The sequence below is a fragment of the Argiope bruennichi genome, chromosome 3 (assembly GCF_947563725.1).
Source record: "Argiope bruennichi chromosome 3, qqArgBrue1.1, whole genome shotgun sequence".
NCBI classification, from domain to species: domain Eukaryota; kingdom Metazoa; phylum Arthropoda; class Arachnida; order Araneae; family Araneidae; genus Argiope; species Argiope bruennichi.
In genome coordinates, this window is record NC_079153.1 from 77,592,346 (window position 1) to 77,606,237 (window position 13,892).

Here is a 13,892-nt window from a genome sequence, read left to right on the forward strand (position 1 = left end):
TCAACTGTCATTACCGTTTGAGTGTACCGATCCATCAGGAAAATGATAGGTTATTTGTTTTTTCAAGCGTTATCTATGTCAAGAAAGTGTAAACAAGAAATGTAATAAAAAACAAACACGTTTCTCCATTTATTGTTGCATTTTTTTTTTCTATCATCGATTATTCCCAGTGAATACATTACATCTGAATTTACGATATAGATTCAAACAGATGGAAGTGAGGATTTTTTTCTATTAATAAACCATTACTTCCTTAAATATTCTTTTTGAAGTTGACAGGCGAGTTTTAAAAAAGTTCTAAGAATAAAATACATTTCTTATTGTGAGAAAAAAAATTAATACAACTCGAGTGAATCAGTCAAGCAGCTGAAAAGCAGGAAAATGTAAAATTGAAAAGAATACAAGGAAGTGAAAACAGAAAAATTAACAATTAGAAACGAAATGTTTACAATAGAATCAATGAGTTCATGATCACTGAAAATATTCTAACTAATAATAACTATTCTAACTAACCAACTAAATAATTTTCCAGCCAAAAGAATGTGTTTGTTTTACAGTGTTTAGAATTTATAAAAATAACTAACCGCCTCAGCTTGTTCACACCAGATTATTGACTTTTTTAGATTGTTAGCGGTTAATAAGGGATACATTTTGTTTTTTAAAATTCAGTTTGCTATTTAATTCGAGTAAAAAACCTGAATTGAATCGAATCAATCTGCTACAAATTACTGTAGGTGCAAATTAAAAAGTGTATATACCACGAAATAAACGAAGCGAAAATCCTATTATGGGACTAATATATAAGAGAAAGCACTTTTTTTTTCTTAATTTTAATAATGCCAAAAGCACGTGAGTGAATATTTTGATGGATGGGTTGAAATTTAAGTAACATAAAAAACTCAGTAACAAATTGTGTATTCGATTTAAAATTCCATCGTATAATGTTCTATCTAATATATTATAATGTTTTAATAGTATCTGAGTACTGTTTTTGTATAAATATTTTGCTTCAAAAAGCTTTTATTTTGATGCATGTTAAGGGCGTAATGCAAAATATTAATAATGCAGATTGCTTCGCTTATTCTTAGTGGGAAAAAAAAAACCAAAGTCACGTTATTGTCTTAGCATCACTGTTCTGAAAAGTCACCATTTCTTCTTGAAAAAGTCCAAAGTAAATTAATGTTGCATATTCAAAATCTTTCGAATGAGACTAAATAAATTAGGTTAAATACATGTATTGCCCAGGTGTTTTTTTCAAAATTTCCCATAATAAATTTAATTTAAAAAACTGTGAAGCGAGCAAAGACAAAATATTGAATATTCAAAAAATTTGACTTAGATATTTTGAAGAGTCGCTGCAATAAAATGTCGTAATGTTTTAAATCATCATTTTGATAGTTAAGTCATGCCAATTGCTGGTTAACGAATACGAATGTTTCCAACAACTAACTTTGATTTTCGAAGGTTCCAATATGTTTATGTGATTTTATTACTTGTAATTTTTGTTTTTATTTAATTATTTAATTTGTATTTTTTATTCTTTGTATACTTATTCATACAGTAAATTTTAATACTGAACATAGATGGCGTAATATGTTCTAAATCATTTGTAAGTTTGGAATATGAGGGAAGCGCACCCTTTATTGTAAACACTTCAACCAGAGAGTTGATGTGAAACTGGTGCAAGCAGGCACCGCTCGCTCTTTTGTTAGCGGCAATTTCTACTTTTAAATATATATATTATGTGTTTCCTTATATGTGTGTGAGCATCGTCCATGTGTGTTGTTATGTGTGTGTGTGTGAAAATAAATAAGAAAAAGACAAGAAAGCATCTTTCCTTGGATTAAATACACATACCCAGCTACACAATATCATATTTCAACAGCAAGAAGAGATATTTTATAAATAATTCACTCCGAAAACCTTTTGCAGCAACAACAACAAATTTGCAACCTATATTTAGTCTTTTTTTAAAATTAACAGTAATTTATCGGACGTAAGGGTTGCAGAGAGCAGCTTAAATGAAAAATATCAATATATATATTATATATATATTAAAAATTCTAATACTCTAAAATTAAATGTTTGCAATAAAGCTATTTTAAACATTTACTATAAACTTTAAGAATATAAATAAGTTCTTATTAAAGTAAAGATTTTTTTTATATTTTAGAATAGATAAGGTACAGCAAATATAGCAAATCAAAGTAACCTTTGATAGCAGCTTTCACTACTGATTTTTTCTGGCATTCACTTTCCTCGAAAAACGAGTTTTCTATATAAAAGCAGCATTGATTGAAATTCTTTTCATTACCTAATTTCTATTAACATACTCACTGAAGGGGGTAGTCTACTGCTGTTTTTTGTTATTGATGTTGAAGCGATATTAATGAACGGCCGTTAAATTCCAGAGAAACTAGTTACAATTAAAAAAAAACGAGGATCATAGACCTTTGATCAAACTTTTACTCAAATAAGAAACACCAAACTTCACCAATCCGAAATTCTTAAAAAATTTAGCCGTTAAAAAATAATTCTCCTCAGCTACTATATTCATTTATTGGCAGACGATATTTATCCTTTTGAAAAGTTTATATTTATCTTCTGTGTAATCACAGAGAAGATGGAAGTGAAGTATAATTGAAGTATCAACTAATATTTATTATTCTGATTGCAGAGAAAATTTTTAAAACTATTCATTATAATTGGAATGAATAAAATAAAAAATAAAAAACGATGCTTTCATTTTGAAATCTTTTTAAGTAATGTATGATAAGTATCAAATATATAAGTATAGTAAGTATCATAGACATTTATAAAACTTCGACAAGAATATTTTTAATTATAAAAATTCTTGTAATATGGATGTTCTCGAAATAAGTTTTTTAGTTAAAGCAGCAAAGTTTTAAAATAAAAAATTGATTATTTAAAAAAAATATATTTCTATCCTATTTCTACGAAATTGTTATGCAATAAACGATGCTGAACGCTTTTATAGTATCCTAATGTTAATTTTTTTAAATATTCAAAACTATTAATACTGTCAGATCCGATTTAATAAAAAGCATTGATATAAAGAATTTCGTGTACCGTACCATTTCTCAGCAAGTTTAAAATTATTATAATGTCGAAATCTTATCAAACACTGTCATTTGGCATTCAGTTGTAAATGTTATTATGATAAGTTGTAAAGTTACACCTTTTCCCTCTTGCTTAACTGATAACAATTTCTAAAATATTTGCAATGTATTTGGTGGTACAATATGCTTGATATAAATTATATGACCACGAATTCCTATATATTACAAATTAAAAAAAAAATTATTCAAAATTATTTATTTCATTAAATTATTATAGTTTTTAATAAAATATTAAAAATATTTTTTAAATTTTAATCATTATTGTATCATATCGCAATTAGATTAGAATATTTTACATTTAAAAATTTTGATAATTAGCATATTGAATGCTTTGAATGCGTATGACCTTTGAAGACGAGCATTTCTGGTACTTCTCAAAGAGGAGTTACGCAGGTTCGGGGAATATTTCTCATAACAAAACAAAACACAAACCAAATTATATTTATACTAAAAAAAGCGCCCTCAGTTGCGTAAAGGAAATATTCATATAAAATGTAAAGGAATAATTTAAAAATGAATATCATATTTAAAATTCTGCATTTAAACAAATTTTATGATTTCTTTAAACGAATTTTAAAGATCATTGCGCTTTAAAAACACAAGCCTTGCATTAAATATTACTATTTATTAACAACAAAAATTAATTTATATTAATAAATTCGAAATAAAATGAATTTGCGACCTCTTTTTAAACAATCCAATTCTGAAATGAGTCCACTCAATGTTACTTCTTTAGACAGACTACAAAATGTGGTGTTTAGTCAAATCGGTAACATGCGGTGGTTTATTAGAAATAAAGACATCCAAAAGGATCTTAGTCACGCGATCTTACAGGATTTTCACAAGAAATAATCAACAAGATTCTTTGAAAAAAAAATCTCAAAAGGATAATATCGCGATTAAAGAAAACTACGACCTTGCACTACCAAAAAAACGCTAAGTGACTTCATCTCCATGTCTTTGTCATCATCATTGCTTTACCACACCGATTTGCCAACAAACATTCATATAAAATCTATCCATTTTTTTTTCGATTCATTAATAATAAGTTAATCTCCTAAGTAAACTCTTTATTTTCTAAGCACAACCGCTTACTAAATAATCTCATTACCCTGCCATTACTCTAGTCACAAATATTTTCTCATTACGCAGAAACAATTTGAGTTTTAAATAATACACAGTCTGTTCTCTTTCTAGTCGAACAATCATCAACAGATGAAGATGAAAATAAAATTTCTCTTGGGAAGCTGGAAAGCAAAGATAGATAGAGAGATAGATTCGATTTACATCTAAGTTACCATCTGGCAACATAAATTGTTGATGATAGAAAGTCAAAATTAGGGCTTGAAAATCACTTTCTAGCCCCTAACTTCTAAGATATTGCAGTTATCGATAAACTTTAAATACAAAAGTTGTTCGTCTTACTGGGGCGCTAATTTGGCTAATTGGATTTTTTTCCTTCAATATTAAAAAAGCTATAGCGGAATGAGTAATTCACCCCCCCCCCGATTTCCACCCCCTTTTATCTAGATGGGCCATTTATGGACCCTGAATTTTCGTCTGAGAATTTTAGATTTCTATCAAGCCCCTATTCTAAGCCAGTTAAAATCCAAATAAAATTACTCTAGTTGTTCCGTTCACAAGATAACATGGGCAAAACGTTATACTCATATTACAGGTGCGGCAGATAAACCCGGACAAACAATTTTTAGCATAACTTTATTTAAAATAAATTAATTAACAAAATATAACAATAAGAGTAGACTTTTACTAATAAATAAATTCAATTGGTTTCAAAGTGGCCACCCTTTGTAGCGATGCAAACGCTTATTGAAATTCAAAGCAATGGACGCAAGTCTACCTTTAATCTATCCCATTACCGACCCACTGCTTTAGCGATTCCAAATTTTTGTATGATTGAGTGCAAGCCCTAGCCTCCAAAATTGATCTAAACTGTAATCCATGGGATTGAGATTCGGCGAGTTTTGTGCCCACTCTCCAGATGATATCGCGTCCGGAAAATGCGCCTTTCATCACTCTTGTGTCTTTTTGTCCTTGTGAGCTGGTGCGGAGTTTTGTTGAAACGTCCACTTTACCTGGTGCGGAGTTTTGTTAAAACGTCCACTTTACATTGCAAAAGTGCATTATGGCTCAAAGAAGTACAGCAGCTTCTAGAATGTCCTGCTGGTGCACTTTTTGATTTATTTGAAGGCCTTCATCCACAAAAAACCTGAGGTGTTTTGCTGCTTGCTCAAATTCCTCCCCAATAAAAACCGACTTAGAATGTTGGGGATGTTCAAAAATTGCCAAGGTACTTGGAGTGTCTGCAGACGAGATCCTATCGTTCTGGGATTTATGAGCTCATTGGATGGTAAAGAGCTTCTCATTAGTTAAAAGGAATTTCTCCCAGCTCTGACATGCGACCAGTCTCAAAAGTTTTCCTCATCTTTGGAGCCGCATGAGTTTGTTTTCTTCAGTAAGAAGCTGAACTTTTTGGAACTTGCAAGGCTTTAGTCCATGCTCTGTTTTTGCAAATCGCCACACTGATCGGTCACTTATTTCCATTTTACAAGTGATCTTTCCTGGAGAAACCCTCGAATTTGATGGAACTCACTTTTTGATGGCCTTACAGCTATTGAAAGTGTCCACTGTACATTTTCATTCACTTCCTGGAAGCCGACCATCATTGGCAAGTTCTTTGAAACGACAGATTGCCTCAGACAACATTTGCAGATACATATTAAGCAAACGAACAATTTCATTCTATCATTTTCTTTGCTAAACAGCTCTAAAATAGCAGACCTTTTGCTTGACATTGTAAAAAGCCAAAAAACAATATATAAACTAAAAGATACATTATAAAATATCTTTTATTGAAGTAGTAGACAAAAAGAAATAGGCACAATTTAAAAAGAAATAAGTTAACTTCTATTCTATGATGCAATAACTTTGTTCGAGTTTTTTTGTCGCACCCTGTATATAAACTTTTGAACGAAGAGTTGTTTTGGGTTCTAGGGATCAAAATCGATGAAAAATTGAAAAATTGTTCCCGAAATCTTATCATGAGAGCCATTGCATAGGTAGTCTTCTTATAAGAATCTACCTAAAAAAATATTATTGAAGAGTCCTCAGGTAGAAAATTTGTTAATAATTTAATATATAATACCAAAATGGTACTTCACTTCTCGATTTGTTATCATCAGTTGTTACACAAAATAGTCAGGATTTTTTTTCTTTCCGTTTGTTTACCATTCTTTTTAAACTGTTTTTTGTAGCTGTTGCTGTTCAAATTATTTTGAAAAGTTCTCATTTTAATAAGCATCTTTATCTGAAAAATTTCCGAGTTCCTTTTCGCTTGAATAAGCAGCTAAGCCTTTTTGAATTCTATCTTCACAGATTAATAAACATAATTATCCTATAATGAAGTTAATATTCAATGGACGCGCTAGTCTTTTGTAGCTATCTTATTGATATATAATTTATTAATCAACTAAATTGATCAGATAAAAGAATGATTTGTTTCCACATAGTGTCAAAAAAAGTCTTCTTTTCCTTCTTTAGATAAAAGCTTGTTATTCATTTTAGAATTAATTGAGAGAAAAAATCACTTTGAATGTGACTATCTCCATTTTTTCCTGTTATGAATACAGCATTTAATTCTAATTGGTATTTTCGAAAAGCTAATTCTGTTTACATTACAACAGTAATATTAAAGATTAAAACGAATAATTATATATATGATTACATGCAAATTACATGCAAACACAAAATTTGTTTTGGATAGTTCCAAAATATTTTTGTTAATCATTTAGTATTGTTTATTCAAAAAGTAAAGCAAATAGATTAGAATCGTTTCATTGTTTTTGAAAAATGCAAACGGCGTATTTGTGGAACATTTAGTACTAAAGAAATAACATATAGGATAATATATAACATCTTTATAGGATGACTAATGTATTTAATTAGGGGAATAAAAGAACCAATCCTCTAACCATAACCATTGGTTCAATTTCACTCATTTTTATGAATTCGCTTTCTACTGAACCTATTCGGAGCAAATTTTGCAATCAGTTGTAAACTGACTTCCTGATGAGCTAGAGATTTGAAACTTTAAATACAGCTCAGAAATAGATGACATTGAAACATTAACTTCTTTTCTTTCTTTTCTTTGTCTACTCGTTAAAAAATTTTCAATCCATTTTTTTCCCCATTATCAATAGATGGCGTCGTACCAAATCGCGGCTCATTGGAGAGCTAATTTAAAATCGATTGTAATTTAACACACATAAAATTAAAGAGTAGAAAATTATTGAAATAAAAAATTATCATAAATTTTTTTAAAAACTGTTTAAAAAATATAAAATAATTTCTCGTAGTCTCATAAAATTTATAATTCAATAAAAATTCACAATCAAAAATTTTTAGGACAGTTTGTATGGTGGTTAGCAGAAATTATTTTATGCTTTTTAATCCGTTTCAAAAACGTGGTATATTAATTTTTTATTGAAATAATTATTTTTATTTCATATGGAAATCCATGATATTTAGATATGCCATCATTCGTCATTTGCCCTTCTCTCCTCCTATATCCATTTCCGAAAGAAATCTCAAAAGTATTCCTTCACTGTATTATCTAAGGGAAAAGAAAATAACCAAGAGCCCCCATTTCCAATCACTGCACCAATTTCACTGATTTTTATTTTATATGAAAACTCGTGATGTTAAGATATACCATCTATAGTCCTCTGCATCTTTTCTAGATTCATAAAAAAAAAAAAAAAAAAACCTTGAAATATCCGCAAACTTTAACAAATTGACCTATTTCACTACTTTTCATGCATAGTTTACCCATTTAGAATGATATTGTGCGAATTTTAATAAAACAGTACTTTCGTTTAGTATTATATGATGTAGTTCATCAAAGTTAACATGCATGATTAAATTAATGCTATTAAATAACATGAGCTGACAGCTGTTCGCCGAAGGCGGTAAGTTTTATTTAAAATGAATCATGAACATGAAAGCTGGGGCAATTTCTGGTTAACTGATCACGTTTGTGAAACAACAAGGCGACCTCATAAAATTGACAGTAATTAAATTGGACGATAATTAATTACTTAAAGGGTGTCAAATGTAACTAATTAATCTCAGTTTAGATATAAATTTATCAGTCAGTGATTGACTTAATATATAATTTAAAAGAAAGTTGACTGATTAATGAAAAGTTTTAAACATTTTAATCTTCAAAATTAATCTACTTAATCATTAAGTAATTTAATTTTGCCCTCAGCATTAATTTAATTTGTTACATATTTTATTCTCAGTGTAGTTAATATTCTCCAAGGCATCTCATCTTATTATTCAGAACCATGCACATGAAAAATTATTTAGTATGCCCTTGAGTATGGTTACTATAGTGCCGAAGGCCCTTCCAGCCACTAATCTTGACCCAGATCATGACTGATGATATATATCATGCCCAATGTCGACTCTTATTACATAATGAATTCATTAAATGAAAATCTTGTAATTTTCACTTTCTGTTCTCTAAATTATAGAAAGTACTGCAATTGTCAAATTCGACCTCAAGACTGATGAATCTCCTCATTTTAGATTTCTTTGAATCCGAAAGGGGCCGCGGTGGCCTGATGGTAAGGTCTCGGCTCTGGTGCCGTAGGGTTTCAGGTTCGAGACTCGATTCCACCGAAGAACCGTCGTGTAAAGGGGTCTGTTGCACGTTAAATCCGTCAAGGCCAAACGTCCTCCCGCTGGTGTGGTGTGGAGAGGGGGATGCCAGCTTAGGCGTCGTCCTCGTCATCTGACCGCGGTTCAGAATTACGAGGTCCATCCCAAAATAGCCCTAGTGTTGCTTAAAACGGGACGTTAATATAACTAATTGATTTGAATCCGAAAATAACATATTTGAGCTTATGGAAGCCAGTCTGAGAATGTGGCAACAAAAAAAACCGCAAGGAATTATAAAGAAGAAATTTAATTATCTTTATTAACGATATTGTAGGTTTTTGTGAAATTTTGGATGAAAATAGTCAAAGAGAAGTATTCTTATCCATTAACTTCATTTGATTATGGAATTTCAAAAACGCAATCAATAAGATGAGTACAATTGAATACCTTGTTTCATTGCTAAAATTGTAAATGTTTATTAGAATTTTAGATCAAATATGCTCACATCCTGACTGTCTATCGGTCAGCTATTTTATGCTTACATGAAAGTTTTATATTAAGTTAATGGAATGAATTTCAGCATATGATTTGTACACTAAATTCCGTGTTAAATTTGGGGCCAAACTGTTCAAAGTATTTGCCCATCATCCGTGTATTGTGAATATGATAAAAATGCAACGAATTTCTTGTTTTTCTATCGTATATAAAAATAATTTATATAACATAATTGCCATGTTTATTCTCGCTAATTAAAATCATTGCATTGCTGTTATTCTAACGATAAAAAATGTCCGCTGAAATAATTATCCTACATTTTCCTGAACCTGATGTATCTGCAGGAAACATTAATTACAGGATTGCATAGGGCGGATAATAAATGTATCGTATTTAGTTAGCAACAGCCACTCAATAAGAATTTCTTTCAATAATATTTTAAGGTTCATACAGATTCCAGTCAAATTTTTTTTGGTTGAAAAACTGGAGTTATCCTTCCACAGTACTAAGAGAATGAAATTATAATTTGTTCGTATAAAAGTCTATGAGCAGTCATTTAATCCTAAGGCTACAAATCATTAATTTTTAAACAGGAGTGGTACTGAAAGATAAATAAAGGTTTCATTTTAAGTGAATCAGTTTAGGTGACGCTATAGTCATCTGATGTCTAACCGCAAGTTGTTTTAAACCTGTTGTGATGTCATTTTCTTTCCTATCGGAATACAAAGATACCGAAACTGATTGGTTTACAGCAGAGGTTCCCAAACTTTTTTTTCTCGTGGACCACTTTCAAAGTTTTACTATTTTCGGTAGACCCCCTGCTGCTACATTTCTACTGTATTCTCAAAACTCCTAAAAAATATCACCCTAAATTGGGGATGTTAAGAAGAAAAAAAAAAGTAGCACATTTTCAGTTTCAAAAAAGTAGCACAGCGCAAGTCGCATTTCATCCCTTTGCAGGTCTAAACAAGCATCCCGGACGAGCGGTCGCACGGGCGGCACTTTGGAAGTCTCGACATGTGGTGTACACTTGTACTATTATCTATTGTTCTATTTAATTCTGTGTTTGAACTGAGTCTCGAATATTTCTGAGTACCTACCTAGTGAATGATACTACCTACCTACGTTGATAGGTAAATACAAGCCAAAATTTTTGTTCTTTATTATGAAAACCAGAAATTTTTTTGTGGACCCCCACTTACAACTTGTGAACCCTTGTTTTCTTTTCACGTCTACGTGGACCCCCGTGTGGTCTCCTATGGACCCCTGGGGGTCCACCTGGACCACTTTGGGAACCTATGGTTTACAGCATTTGATGTATATAATTAGAAAGCGAAACTATTCTATTAAAAAAATAAAGGAGTAAGATATTTCATTACGAATGGTAATAAAGAAAACTATGTATTAGGAAATTACAAATAAAAAGCGTATTATATCATATTAATAATATTAACATCTAACCGATCTAGCACTGAAATGACATGTCGGACTTGAGCATCGAATTACAGAAGTGCTATATCTAAAGAAACAATTAATTTAAAATACATAAATCGCTTGGACACGCTTTTGTTTCTCAAGTATCCTTTCTGTTATTAGAAATAATAATAAATCTCCAAAATAAAATGTAATGTTTAATTAGGAACTCAGATTCGCAGTCAAAAGGTTGAAATGAACAGACATCTTGATTAACAAGAATAGTTACGAATTTCGAATCTATGTTCGAGATTGAAAAATTATCCCTGATTTGTTCAGAATTTCAATTAAATCCCCTTCATTTCGCCATCTTTTAATTTCCATAATAAAAATTGTCCATAATTTCATTACATACTGAAGAAATCTTTACATACTAAAGTTAAACTCAGTCAAAATTTAATCGCTCAACTACGAATACAATCTTTGCATAAAAATTCGTTAGATAGAAAAATAATTTAATCACAAATTATATCATTTTCGCTTTTTTTCTCTCTCTTTGCTACAAATAATTAATCCTTAAAAATATCATTAAATAAATAAAATTTATGAATAATTAATTTACATAATTCTTCAAGCCATTTTCGCAAATATCATTACATATCAAATTTTATCAGGTCGCAATAAACCTGCGCTTATTATATAAAATACAAAAGAATACACATTCCGTTTTGCAATTTTTTTAATAAAAAAATCCTATTTTTAAAATTGGTATGAAATATTTAATAAAATTTCAGAAATTTTGTTGAATAAATTAACCCATCAATAAATATTTTTTTAAATCAAAAATTATTTTATAAAAATAAAATTATGCTTGCAGGTGCTATATTGAAAACCTGATTTTGAAATTTGATCCGATAGATAATTTTATTACTATGCTACAAATATTTATTTTGTATTGTACTATTAGCATCAAAATAGTAATTCTAAATAATACTATTTTGCAATTAAAATCACGGTGCTCAATTTTATTTCAATAATCATTTAAAGAAAATTAATAAACTATTAAATTATAATAATTTAGAAATTAAGCTAATACCTATTGTTTATTATTTTATTACTTTTCAAATGTTATTAATATCAAACTAACAACACAATGTTAATTCAAAATATTTATATTTTTGAGAATAAAAAGTATTTAAAAATAAATACAATGAATATATAATAAGCATTCTTTCATTACAGCAAGCAAAACATTAAAAGATAATGAATATAAAGAATTTTTACCTTTTAAATATATAAATAATAAGTTTACCAATTCTGTTAGAACACCACTCTTGTCACACACAGAAGCATAAATAAGTTCAATCACTCGCTACTTGTTGACGATCAGTTTACACTGTCCTATTGGTCACTCGCGCAAGTCGAAACTGAATAAAGAGTTGAACAACAACTTTTTTCTTCTTTTGCATGAGCTTGCACTTTTAGATTTCCTCCTCGATAAATGACCTTAAGGTTTTGGCGCGCAAGGGGGGAAAGAATAAAGCCGAAATGACGAAACATTTCCCAGGATTATGATCCCTGAGTTTTCCTCCTTTCGATGGTTTCAGAACGAGGCATTGTTTGAACAGTTAACGAAAGCGATGGAGTAATCCAAAATGGTGGCGCCAGAAGTAGGGTTGTTTTGGAAAGATGATTTCACAAATTTTTTCGTCTGTCTGCTTCTGCCTCTTTCGTAAGGTTTAGTTTGAAAGAAATGCTGAGTTTGAGCGTATCATTGTTTCGTTTCATATGTACTTAGATTTGTTTTTGCTCATTTTGTTGTTTATACTTGAATAATGTACACAAGAATAGAGAAATGTAATCGTCAGAATATATAATATCTAGAAGGCATGATGAAGCTCAAGCTATAGATCTACCTCTCACAAAAATCATATTAAGAATTATGTGTGTGAACATTGTAATTCAAAAATGTAACAAATTAGATGGATATACAGTTCGTTTCAGTATCCTGAAACGACCACTTTTCGACGATTTTATCTCATTAAGGGGTGAGACTCGGAAGGATGAACGCATTTCTGGAATTCACATTTAATCTTAAATTCCTCTCATTAGATACTTTTTCGCTCATTTTTTTCCCCACTTGTATGTGTGTATTGTTTATATTCACGTGTATGGTGTGTTATGTGACCGCATTTTATTTTAACTCAAAACTGCGTATTGTTATGGCTAGTTCAAGTGTCAAAAAAGCTTTCGGGAGTGGTACGCAGAAAATTTAGCTAATTATTTCATGTAATATATTTAAAAATATAATATTCTTAAGTAGAAAAATCATTAATAATAATGTTGTTTTTTTAATATCAAAATATATAAGATAGCATATATTTTAAAAATAATATTTATAATATCTTTAAGACATTCCATATTAACAGCAAATCCTTAAATGAAAATAAAATGTTTTAAATAAAATAAACTATCGATTATCCATTGTTGTTAATCTTAAAATTTTGCAAAAAATTCAATAAGATATAAAAAAGTAGCAAAATAATATTCAAAAATCTTTTATTTATTGTCCATAATTTAATGTTTATGCCCCTTACATTAAATAAAAATTGCTCTGAAATATTTTACTGTGCTTTTTCCTTCAGCATTACTAATTATCTGCAATGTTTACGTTTCATAAATCCGCGAGTAATCCGAGTTTACTTTATTGTTAAATATAAACATCTTTCATCTTTCCTCTCATCCCAATTTTGATGAATTAAACCCTAACGCATGCGCAAAAGAATGGAGTGTTTTAGAATCCGTTATCAAACATTACTTTGAAATTCGGATTTTACGCCAAATTTATAAATTTCTGTTAAATTCTGAAAAAAGTCTTTGAAATTCGGTGCATGGATTTAAATATATGAATTGTTAATGTGTATCAAATGACTGAAATCCACAATCAGTTTGAGTGTCAGCGGGTATATTCATTCTTCTGTTCAGCAAAACGGATCAGCATTACGCAAGTCCAATTTTAACAAAATGATTTGGCGATCCTCGAAAATTTCAGCATTGAAAGTTAGATTCCTCGAACAATATGTTGTTGCTTTCTTAACACGTTGACTGTCGCGTGACCTACCAGTGTCACTAAAACAAGGAAGTATGTAATTAAAAGAA

General features: G+C 29.9%; 1 protein-coding gene across 2 annotated transcripts in view; it reads right to left on the reverse strand.

Annotated features, from left to right (window-relative positions):
* Positions 1-12,320, reverse strand: part of LOC129963504 (transmembrane protein 68-like) — a 54,725-nt gene extending 42,405 nt beyond the window's left edge. The window contains exon 1 of one of the 2 annotated variants that reach the window (XM_056077932.1): positions 12,046-12,320. The gene's annotated coding sequence lies outside the window, so the exon portion shown is untranslated. Of the gene's footprint in view, positions 1-12,017 lie in introns of both variants that reach the window. The other variant, XM_056077930.1, reaches the window with a different exon arrangement.
* Positions 12,321-13,892: the final 1,572 nt, after the last annotated feature.